Here is a 12,772-nt window from a genome sequence, read left to right on the forward strand (position 1 = left end):
TTTGTAAATCTATGAACTTGGGGATGTTTCTAGGAAAAACAAACCGTGGATTTATAACGAGGATGAAAATACGCGTCGGATGGTACCATTATCTCCCCTTGTCGGCGCCGAAGAACGGCGACAACTGTCGGCCAGTGGCGGCCGAAACGACGGAGCCTCCCACCGGAGTTGGGCTCCGGTTGAAGCTTTGGAGAGAATACTCTCCATCTCTCTCTCACACCATCTCTCTTCATTTGTGAAAATGAGTCAAATGAGCAAATTACACCCATTTTATCGGCTTATGTACAACAATTGAAACGACGCCGTTTTTCCCAAAGACTGTTTGCGTACTTTCGGTGTGTTGTCAAATCGTAACACGGGTCCCTCATCCCTTGTAATGTTATTTTCTAGCCATGGATTGAATTTTTAATTTCTTTTATTTTGAGCATCAATGTTCCAATCCTTTTATTTTAGTCGTACTCTTATTTACTTTGTTATTTTCATTAGAGTTTGACTTTGGATATTACATTTGCTAGTATTTCATTTTAGTCACTGTCTCGTTTAGGTTTAATTATTATTTAGTCCACATTATTTTTCTATTATTTTATTTTATTATTATTTTTAAACTTTTTTTTTTTATTTCTGTTTTTCTTTTTTTTCTAGTTTTTCTATTTTAACATTTTTTCAATTATTTTTTCTCTTCATATTGTTTTTTTTTATTTTATTTCACATTTTATTTATTTATTATTATTATTATTTTCTTTTTTATTTATTTTACTTTATTTTTTTATCTTATTTCCCTTAAATATATTTTATATTTTTTTACTTTTATTTATTTATTTAATATTTTTTATTCATTTTTTCTTTGATTTATATTTTTTTATTATTTTTTTTCTCCCTCCTTTGATTTATTATTTTAGTTAGTATTTTTTTTTTATGTTTTTATTTACTTATTTTTTTAGCTAACCTTTTCGACTTTTCTTTTATAAGAACTCCAACCAATCAAAGGTAAGCAATTTGAATCAAATTTTTAAATTTTAATTTAATTTCTTAATTTTTGCAATTAAAGACAACCTACAAATTAATTGGTGCCGAAAGGGCGGTTCAAGGGTGCTAATCCTTCCTTGACTATATCCGACTACCAAACTCGACACATTTCTGGTAAAACGCAGATCATGTAAGATGGTGTCTGATCCACCTAAATGTTTTTTAAATTGATCGGTGGCGACTCTAACCCATTTCATTCACAACGAAGCCCAAATCCGGGCCCAATTGAAAGACGACCGCGACAGCTTGACGACTCTGCTAGGGACAGGTAAGTGAGTCAGGTCGAAATTAATTTTCGTTTGTCTTTTTGAGCGAAAATTATAAGTTTAAATTTTTATTTATTCATTCGATTTCAATTATTTATCTTTGATTTTTTTCAAATAAATAGTTGTACTGACTTTTTTCCAATGATTTCAGATTTTCAAAATATTTCATCTCAGGCTCTATACCTCAGCTCCAAACCCGTTTTTAAGTGGGGGTGAAAGCGACGTTTTCGTGAGAATTTATTCTCCATATGGGCCTACCAAGTAACTTTCGGGATTCATATATCTTATGCTTTCATGTGAATTTATTCTCCGTATGGGCATAAGGAAATGTTTCCTCTCGAGTTTAACTTAGTCTACACAAGCTTGTAATGGGCTTAAGACTAAGGGTCTGGCAAGCCCAAGGGGGCACCAGAAAGGAGATATCGAGTACCATTTTTAGAACCTAAACCGGGAGAATATGAAGAATTAGAGCCTACCCTAAACCTCATTTTAAACCCTAGACTGATTTGAGATCATTTCTCACTTTATTTTCTATTCAAAATATGTGAACTAGAAATTCATGCGGTTAGGACTGGTTTAAAATTAACTTGCGGGATAGAGATCATGTTCGGGTAGGAATCATAAGCATGTGGGGTAGATATCATGTGGGGTAGGACTCTTATTATCATTTTGATTATTATCTTTATCTCAATAACTTTTTTCTTTTCATTTTTGTCTTCTTCTATTTTATTTTATCATTTACATCATTCAAAAGAGGTGTTCATCCCCAGAACTGTGTTCGTTAAACGTAAATAATTTGTATTAATAGATAAAGGGGTTATAATACAAGAGATGAAAAGCTCAGAAGTCCAGCTATGGTAAGAGAATACTCATGATGAGCCGGGATTTACGCTGTGCACACCAAAAGTCAACTTTTTGAGTTGGCAAAATTTTCAGGGGGAGACAAGAAAAAGGTTACTGACCTAGAGAGTCCCTTCAAAGACAACAAGAGCAAGATGGCGAAACCCTAGCTAAGCTGGAGATTATTGTTGACGAATTCAAGAAACAAGTAGATAAACTTCGGATAGTTCCAATCGAGGGAGGTTTTCAATGGCGTTTTCGATGGGAGCAGACTCAGCAAAGATTGAAAACTAGGGATGCAGTCATTCGAGACTTTTTTGGGGCAAGTAGCTCGTCACCTGCGTAGTTTATCCAGAGAAGCCAGAGCGGTTAGACAGGGTATTCAACTCAATCAGAAGCTGTTCGGGATCTATAATCATCAAAATGTTTTTTGTCTCTTCAGACGTGACAATTTTGTCCATAATAAGAATTATTTATAATAACATACACATTTTTTGGATCAATGCCTCGAACATTGCATGCATTATTCATTTGAACATATTTTGCATTTTTTTATTTTCATTTTTTACATTCACATTAACTAACAGAAGCATGTCTCCTCGAAAGGAACAAACATTGGATACACCACCTCAAGGAAGGACAGTCTCGAAGCAGAAATTTGTACGTCTGAGGGTATTTCATAAGAAGCTATGACAAGTGAAATAATTGAGAAATGGGAAGCACGTACGTTTGAAGGCCCTAATCCTCATCATTTTGGAAATAATGAGGCATCCTAATGAGGATTTATTCTATTTTGCAACATCTTGTTTGGACTTTTTTTTAACTTTCTCATATTTCTTTTTAAAACCTACTTTTGAACTTTGACATATTTATTTTTACGAGGATATTTCAATGAATTTACGTTGAACATTGAACCAAATTTATAACTTGAAAATCTTTGAATATCAACTGAATTAAAAAACTCTGTAAATGATTCAGAGTTACAGATCTTTGTCAAAGTAAAAAAACAAGGACTTTACCCTGAAAAAGCCCGAACACCATACCTTTCCCTTACAAGAACCGATATAGCCTTCTCTTCTCATAAAAGAATGAAAAAATGCTTGGTATTTAGATGTGCATAGCTGCGGACAACATGAGGCATCTTTTGCGTATGACATTTCTATACTTTTTGTTTAAGACGTTCAATGATGATCATGATCTTCATAGATGGAATAGTCGAGTAGGTGAATCTAGTTTAAGTTAGTTGCTTGGAAATTGAATTCTAAGGATGAAATTTCTTGACTTTCAAAAACACCTAGACTATAACAGGTTCTTCTTGATAAACTTAAAAAATTGGACCTGTATACCCATATTATAATATTATATATATACAATAAAGCTTGAGCTGTCCCTCTAAAGCAATTGGTTAAACGTCCTGGCTTTATGGCTAAGATTCAGCTAGCCTGATAAAGGTGATTATAATATACAATAAAGCTTGAGTTTTCCCTCTAAGCAATTGGTTAAACGCCCCGGCATTATGGATAATATTCAGCTAGCCTGATAAAGGTGATTATAATATCTATACAATGATATTAAGCTATCCCTCTAGAGCAATTGGTTAAACGCCCCGGCTTTATGGATTCAACTAGCTAGAGAATGGCAAAATTAAATAAGGAGTTTCGGTAAAAATAGACTAAGGGAGTTAAGGAACACATGTTATAGTCAAATTCACATCAGCACTCAAGAATTTCATTTTTAGACCGATATTTCTGCACTACCTTTGTTAGAAGAGCTTACAAAACTTGAAAAATGGAAGATTTCATAGAACCCAAATTGAAGGTCTAGTAATTGATAATGCTAGTTGTGTCATTTTGTCCGCATCCAATTAAAATGCCAAGCCAAAGAAAAAACATGTTGCAATAACCGAAAAATGACATTTTTTTTATGGCTGAATCCTTAGGTCAACCTAAAGCCAACTCATCCACTTGAATATTTGTCAAAGAGCTATAACTCTGAAAGTATTAAAAGAGTTATTGATCCATTTGATATTATTTGAACTCACGTTTTTAATTTGATTCCATTTGATTACGAGCCTGAATTAAGGGGCAATGTTTTATAGAATTCTTCCATTTTCATATCATTTTCCCTCCTAAATAAGAGAAAGAAAAAACATTTTCAAACAAGACAGTCTCAAATGTGAAAGGCTGCAACCCAAGAAGAAAATGAGGCATGATCGATTCCAAGGATCAAGATCGACAGACAAAGTACGAGACTCCGTCCATGGCTAATTCATATTGCATGCATCTTAGACATACTTAAGAGCATTACATTTGTAACACCCATAACCCATATAATTATACCTATACAGATTATAGATGTTATCCGAATTTCTAAAACCATTTTACGATTCGAAAGCAATTTAAAATTTATTTTCTTAAAATAGTAAATGATATTATAAAAATATCATATCATATAAAATTACGTTTCATTATAATAATTTAATTCAAATTTTTTTTAATTATGAATAGTGAATAGTACCTGAATAGTGAACAGTGAACAGTGGGGGAATCGATTCCCTGTAGCAGGGGAATCGGTACCCCTTTAACAATCTGGAAATTTTGCTTAAAAACCGTGGTTACTGTTCATGCTACAGTAACTTCCGAAAATTTCATATATAAATCTCATAAAAAGTAACCTTTCATCACTATAACAATTTCTAAAATTTATTCAACAAAATAAATTTAACATTATCAAATTACATGCCACTATCTAAATCAAAATCCATCGTAGGATGTCTTACTGATATTGAAATATACCTCTCGATGCTTGATGTCGTTCTGAACTCTTTATTCTTATTCTTTGCTTTTTACCTACGCGTGAAAATCATCACACGCTAAGTATAAACTTAGTGAGGCAATTAAAACAATATATAGTGCAATACAATTCATGCATGAATTAGATTTCAAATCCAATGTCATAAAACCATGCTAATAGCATCTTCAATATTTTACCATGATCAAAATAATATAAATTTCTTACCTTTTATCCCATAAGCTCATAAGCTTATTTTTACCAAAATACTTACCATTTAAATTCCATAAGCTCGTAAGCTTATTTTTTTCAATATACTTGCCATTAATCCGTAAGCTCATAAGCTTATTTGCATGGTTACCATTTATTAACCAATAAAACATAATCCATAGCCAATAAACCGTAGACAATAGCCCAATATAACACCCTGAGGACCCTGGGTATACGAGTAAAATACCTGCACCGTAGTGCTAAACCTACACTAAGCTTACGCCATAGTGCTAATCCGGACAATACACATAAGGTCGTGCCCACCACCTACACTAAGCTTACGCTATAGTGCTAATCCGGACATAAACCTGCACTTAGTGTCCTTACACACTATAGTGCTAATATAAACCTGCAGCTACTATACTCTATGGCATGCCAACTATACCCTGTCCCTCAATGACTTACTTTGGGCATATAATCTATTTTATTCGATCCATCCATGGCAAAGTATATTATCAATATTTAACAATGGGGCAGTTCATACCCGAAATAACATTCATGGTAAAAATCATATGCAAAAATCAGTGATCAATGCATTTAAATTTCATCCTCTGACATATCAATGTCAATTTTATAAAAAATGATATAAAATCATGCTGATATAAACAAGGTCGGCTTATCGCAAGTCTTCCTTATGATGTATAAAACATCCATGTATAATTTCATGCATGTATTGCACTCACCTTGACACTTTATGTCTTTCAAAATATTTGTGCCTCACTATTGTCCATAATATACCCTTTTTATACTTGACTTGCTTCAATTGAAAATCAACCATGATCTGTATAAATCACAAATTTATAATAATCCATATGTTAGTATTTTACTAACATAAATACATTCCACCATATCTCCATACTATATCTGAAATTCATCATCTATCAAAATATTCAACTCTTAATAATTCCTTATAACATTGGAACCAACTTTTCCAATTTACTCAAAATGGTCCTCCACCATTTTATCACTTAGAATTATTAATACCAAAATTCCAGTATTGAAATTATTTCAAATCTAACACTCATTTTCAATTCCCGAACAAAAATTTCCAGCATAGTACATCAATTATACAACTCTTACACAACAACCCATTAATTTTCCAGAATTCAGACAACTCGCACTACCCTTAAAGAATCATTATTCTGTATTGATATAGACACTGGAATTCAATTACGTTTCTTCCGTTACAAACTAGACTCGAATATGAATCTATACATATAAATAACTCCTTCTAATTCATTATGTACAATTTATGGTGAATTTTCAAAGTTCACCAACAGAATCTGTTTTGTACAGAATTCTGCTGTCTGACTTTTCTGACCTTTCCTCAGTTAAAAATTCATATAGATTTGTATACAGCTTGAAACTGATTCTCGTTTATTTTAAACAAAACTAGATCCATATATGAACACAATATATAAAAATAACCTTCAAATTATTTTTATATATTTTCTGGTGAATTTTCGAACCTACTGTAATTCCCAAAATCTAAACTCTTTTTCTTTAACCTCATCCTTATGTTCTTCATCGATTCTTACAACCTCAAAATCATCAATAATCATCATCAATTTCAACAACCATAGTATAAACCCAAATTTCCAGATTTGGGGATATTTGAAATCAAGCTATATTATCATGCAAAATTGGTATCAAATGATAGCGTTTTTCGCAAATAACCATTTTCTATTTTCATCATACTCATAATCCTAAAGAAATTGCTTGAAAAATGAGTTAAGGCTTGCTCTTACCTTAGGAGAAGACCACGTCTGTTTTGGAGAAGAAGAGAGCAAATTTGGATGAAATTTAGGAAGCATTTCATATTTGTTTGAATTATATTCCACTATAAATGAATATAATATTCATTTATTTGGAATAAGACCAAAATCCCCTTAATGAATATTTTTATTCACCATCAAACCAAGCCATCTGATATTACAAAGTCAAATATAATTTAATTTGACTTTGACCTACGAAAATGCCTTGAAATTTTCAAAACTTGCATTTTAGTCACTAAATTCCACTGTTTCGGTTAAATCTTAAAATTTGCACATTTCCTGACCAAATTTCTCTGATCCTAAATATTAAAATAATATTTCCAACCATTTTATAATATCCTTCAAATTTTTGTAAAATTCCGATTCGATTAGAATTTACCGATTCCTTACCGGCTTTAACTATTTCTTTACTAAATTCCAAATCTAACAATATGATTTCTATAAAACTCTAATCTCAAGAGTAAACCATATATTTATGGAATAAAAATATTTTTAGGAAATTTATCACTTAATTCCCTAAACTTTTCCCAAGTTTCATACTTTGACCATCAAACTTTCAAAATTTTCATTTTGGTCATTGTCTAAATTTTTGGGGTATTACAATTCTCCCATCCTTAAGAAAATTCGTCCTCGAATTTTAAAACTTTCTATGAAAACACTAACTCCTATTTTTCCCTTGAAAATTCATAACTCCCTTTTGGTTTTGTCAACTTCTTAAATTCCGATTTTTCCTCCTTAATTTGATAATTTTGAGAAGATCATGCTAATCATTAGATTTTTAACATGTTCAATTCATTTCTTCAACCTATTATGAAAATATCTACATATTTTCATATCATCATCTCTTTCCCATGTAACGTCTTTGACATTATGATTTTGCTAAATCACTTTGACTAGAGAAATCATCTTGTTACGCAGTTCTTTGATTTCTCGAGTTAATATCCGAACTGGTTCTTCTTTATAATCAAATCTGGTCAGATTTTAATTTCCTCTGATGAAATGACATATGAAATATCCAATCGATACTTTCTAAGCATCAACACATGAAAAATATTGTATACTTTGTCCAACTCTGGTTCCCAAATACCTCCAGAGTTAATGTTAACTGATAATCCATCAGTCCAACTCTTTTTAATATCTCATAAATTCCAATGAATCTTAGATTTAGTTTTTCTTTGCATTTTAGGCGCAACATCTTTTTTTTCAATTCAAGTCTACATAAGACTTTTGTCGATCCAATATCATCTTGAGATTATCTTTACTTTATCTTCAACTTAATTCAATAAATCTGAGCGAACAAGATTATGATCTTTTAACTCGAACCCATTCATTGGTGTTCGGTATTTTCTCCCATATAAAGTTTCATACGGAGCCATCTTGTTACTCAATTGATAACTGTCATTGTAGAAAATTTCTAATATAATTAAATACTTTTCCTTTCCCATGATTCCTTGGAATCAATCACACATGCACTCAGCATATCTTCAAATATATGAATAATACTTTCTGACTTACCATCCGTTTGTGGATGAAAGTTCGCACTGAAATTCAATCAAGTACCCAAAATTTATGCAAATATTTCCAAAATCTTAAAGTGAACTTTGGATCTCTGTCCGATATAATGGAAACTGACATTCCATGTAGTCGAATTATCTCCTTGATATACAACTCTGTATATTTATCCAATGCATAGTCCATCCACATCGGAATGAAATGTGCCGATCTAATTAACCAGACACTATTACTCAAATGAAATCCTTTTTATTTGATGTCAAAGATAGTCCATTAACCAAAATTCATAGTGACTCTTTACCACTTCCACTCTGGAATAGAAATCAGTTGTAATAATTCCAAAAGCACTTGATTCTCAGCTTTTATTTGTTGACATGCCAAACATGTAACAACAAACTCAGTAATGTTTTTTTTTCATACCTGGCCACCAAAATAACTCTTTATATCCTGATACATTTTGTTCCCACTTGTATGCATAGTCAGTAGACTATAATGTGCTTTAGAAAGAATATCTTTCTTCAACTCATCATTATGAGGAATACAAATTCTTCCTCAATAATTTCCATCAAAGTTGACTTCAAAGTCTTTAGTCTCGCATTTTTTTTCCACAAGTGAAATATTTTTTTTCATCTCTCATTTTTTTCTCTTCTTATTTTCTTTCTCGTTTTCATTTTTTTTCTTCTTCGTTTTCATTTTCTTTTTCTATTTTTTTTTCTTCTTATGTTTTTTTCCTTCTTCTGTTTTTTATTCTTCTTATAATATATATTTTTTTAACTCTTATGCCATATGCCGAGACAACATGACTAAGAAAATCAACTTCTGATAGCCAAAACTCACTCTTTGACAGTTTAGTATATACCTTTTTATCCTTAAGTATTTCGAATACAATACGAATATAAGCATCATGCTCTATCTTCGTATTCGAGTATACCTGAATATAATCAATATAGACCACCTCAAACTGATTTAAGTAAGGTTGAAATACTCGATTCATCAAAATCCATAAATGCTGCTAAAGCATTTTTCAAACCAAACCGCTTTACTACGAACTCGTAGTGTCTATACCGTTTCTTGAAAACTATCTTTGGAAAATCTTTCTCTTTAAAATTTAACTGGTGATATCCCATTAGAATATCAATTTTTGAAAACATTGCTGCTCCTTTTTAAGCTGATCAAACAAGTCATCAATCCTCAAAATAGGATATTTGTTTCTGATAGTTACTTTGTTTAACTATCAATAATCTTTTCAATAATCTATGCATAGTTGCATATATCCATTTTTTATAACAAATACTTGTTTACCCCAAGGTATAAAATATTCAGTCTAATGCATCCTCCATTTATCAGCTCTTGCATTTGTTTTTTTATTCTTTTAGCTCAATCGCAATCATTCGATATGAATCCATAGATACAAGATCAATGCCTTAATAACCCTTAATATTGAATTCCACCTCTCAATCTGGAGGTAACCCATAATAATAAATCTAAAAAGACATATGAAAATTCCCAAGTTATGGAAATATCATATGATCTTATTTCAGATACTTAAGTATCTATTACCTTAGCTACAAAAGCTATGCATCCTTTTTACATCATCTTAATCGCAACCAATGCTGATATCACGTTAGTGATGATTTCACTATTTCATCAATCATTAAAATTCTTAACTTCTCCGCATTTTCTAAATAAATCGCTACTTGCGACTATTAACCCAACCTTAATGCAGAGGTAAGCCATTCATGATCAAAATAATCTTAAACTCGTTAACGATAATCCCATCAGATTTATCAGGAACATAAGCTCCTGAATATTTATCGAACATTTACTATTTGTCCAACTAACACTTGTATCTTAACCATGACCATGACCCATAGGTCTTCCACAATAATATCACTTGATATCAAGTAGAATTGAATATCTCTACTTTGGAATTCCTTATTTCTTCTTAAGGAAACTTGTATAACCTATCCAGATCCATAGAAATTATTCTTGAATAATTAAAACCTTTTCCATCTCCAAGGAAAGTCTTAATGTTCACAATGTTCAATAAAAAAAACTTGATAAATTTGTAGCAATAACTTCATAGCAGTTAATGCTAAAATCACACTAGTAAACAAATCTAAAGATTTAGCGTCATTATTTGTATGGTGAGAGATGCCACATCTACATGGATCATAAGAGTTTGAAATATTGGTTGACACAAAAAGAGCTCGATTTGAGACTACAAATCTGGATATAATTTTTAAAGGACTATGCTTTGATCATTGATTATCATCCAGGTAAAGTAAATGTTGTAGAAGATGCACTTAAATAGAAAACTTTTGCAGCTTTGCGAGCTATGGATGTGCGGCTAGGGTTGAAAGAAAGGGGCGCACTATAAAAAAAAATCAGTGATCAATGCATTTAAATTTCATCCTCTGACATATCAATGTCAATTTTATAAAAAATGATATAAAATCATGCTAATATAAACAAGGTCGACTTATCGCAAGTCTTCCTTATGATGTATAAAACATCCATGTATAATTTTATGCATGTATTGCACTCACCTTGACACTTTATGTCTTTCAAAATATTTGTGCCTCACTATTGTCCATAATATACCCTTTTTATACTTGACTTGCTTCAATTGAAAATCAACCATGATCTGTATAAATCACAAATTTATAATAATCCATATGTTAGTATTTTACTAACATAAATACATTCCACCATATCTCCATACTATATTTGAAATTCATCATCTATCAAAATATTCAACTCTTAATAATTCCTTATAACATTGGAACCAACTTTTCCAATTTACTCAAAATGGTCCTTCACCATTTTATCACTTGAATTATTAATACCAAAATTCCAGTATTGAAATTATTTCACATCTAACACTCATTTTCAATTTCCGAACAACAATTTCCAGCATAGTACATCAATTATACAACTCTTACACAACAACCCATTAATTTTCCAGAATTCAGACAGCTCGCACTACCCTTAAAGAATCATTATTCTGTATTGATATAGACACTGGAATTCAATTCCGTTTCTTCCGTTAAAAACTATACTCGAATATGAATCTTTCCATATAAATAAATCTTTCTAATTCAATATGTACAATTTATGGTGAATTTTCAAAGTTCACCAACATAATCTATTTTGTACAGAATTCTGCTGTCTGACTTTTCTGACCTTTCCTCAGTTAAAAATTCATATATATTTGTATACACCTTGAAATTGATCCCCGTTTGTTTTAAACAAAACTAGATCCATATATGAACACAATATATAAAAATAACCTCCAAATTATTTTTATATATTTTCTGGTGAATTTTCGAACCTACTGTAATTCCCAAAATCTAAACTCTTTTTCTTTAACCTCATCCTTATGTTCTTCATCGATTCTTACAACCTCAAAATCATCAATAATCATCATCAATTTCAACAACCATAGTATAAACCCAAATTTACAGATTTGGGGATATTTGAAATCAAGCTATATTATCATGCAAAATTGGTACCAAATGATAGCGTTTTTCGCAAATAACCATTTTCTATTTTCATCATACTCATAATCCTAAAGAAATTGCTTGAAAAATGAGTTAAGGCTTGCTTTTACCTTAGGAAAAGACCACGTCTGTTTTGGAGAAGAAGAGAGCAAATTTGGATGAAATTTAGGAAGCATTTCATATTTGTTTGAATTATATTCCACTATTTGGAATAAGACCAAAACACCCTTAATGAATATTTTTATTCACCATCAAACCAAGCCATCTGATATTACAAAGTCAAATATAATTTAATTTGACTTTGACCTACGAAAATACCCTGAAATTTTCAAAACTTGCATTTTAGTCACTAAATTCAACTGTTTCGGTTATATCTGAAAATTTGCACATTTCCAGACCAAATTTCTCTGATCCAAAATATTAAAATAATATTTCCAACCATTTTATAATATCCTTCAAATTTTTGTAAAATTTCGATTCGATCAGAATTTACCGATTTCTTACCGGCTTTAACTCTTTTTTTACTAAATTCCAAATCTAACAATATGATTTCTATAAAACTCTAATCTCAAGAGTAAACTATATATTTATGGAATAAAAATATTTTTAGGAAATTTATCACTTAATTCCCTAAACTTTTCCCAAGTTTCATACTTTGACCATCAAACTTTCAAAATTTTCATTTTGGTCATTGTCTAAATTTTTGGGGTATTACAATTCTCCCATCCTTAAGAAAATTCGTCCTCGAATTTTAAAACTTTCTATGAAAACACTAACTCCTATTTTTCCC

This window comes from Hibiscus syriacus, unplaced genomic scaffold, assembly GCF_006381635.1.
Source record: "Hibiscus syriacus cultivar Baekdansim isolate YM2019G1 unplaced genomic scaffold, ASM638163v2 tig00000916_pilon, whole genome shotgun sequence".
NCBI classification, from domain to species: Eukaryota; Viridiplantae; Streptophyta; class Magnoliopsida; order Malvales; family Malvaceae; genus Hibiscus; species Hibiscus syriacus.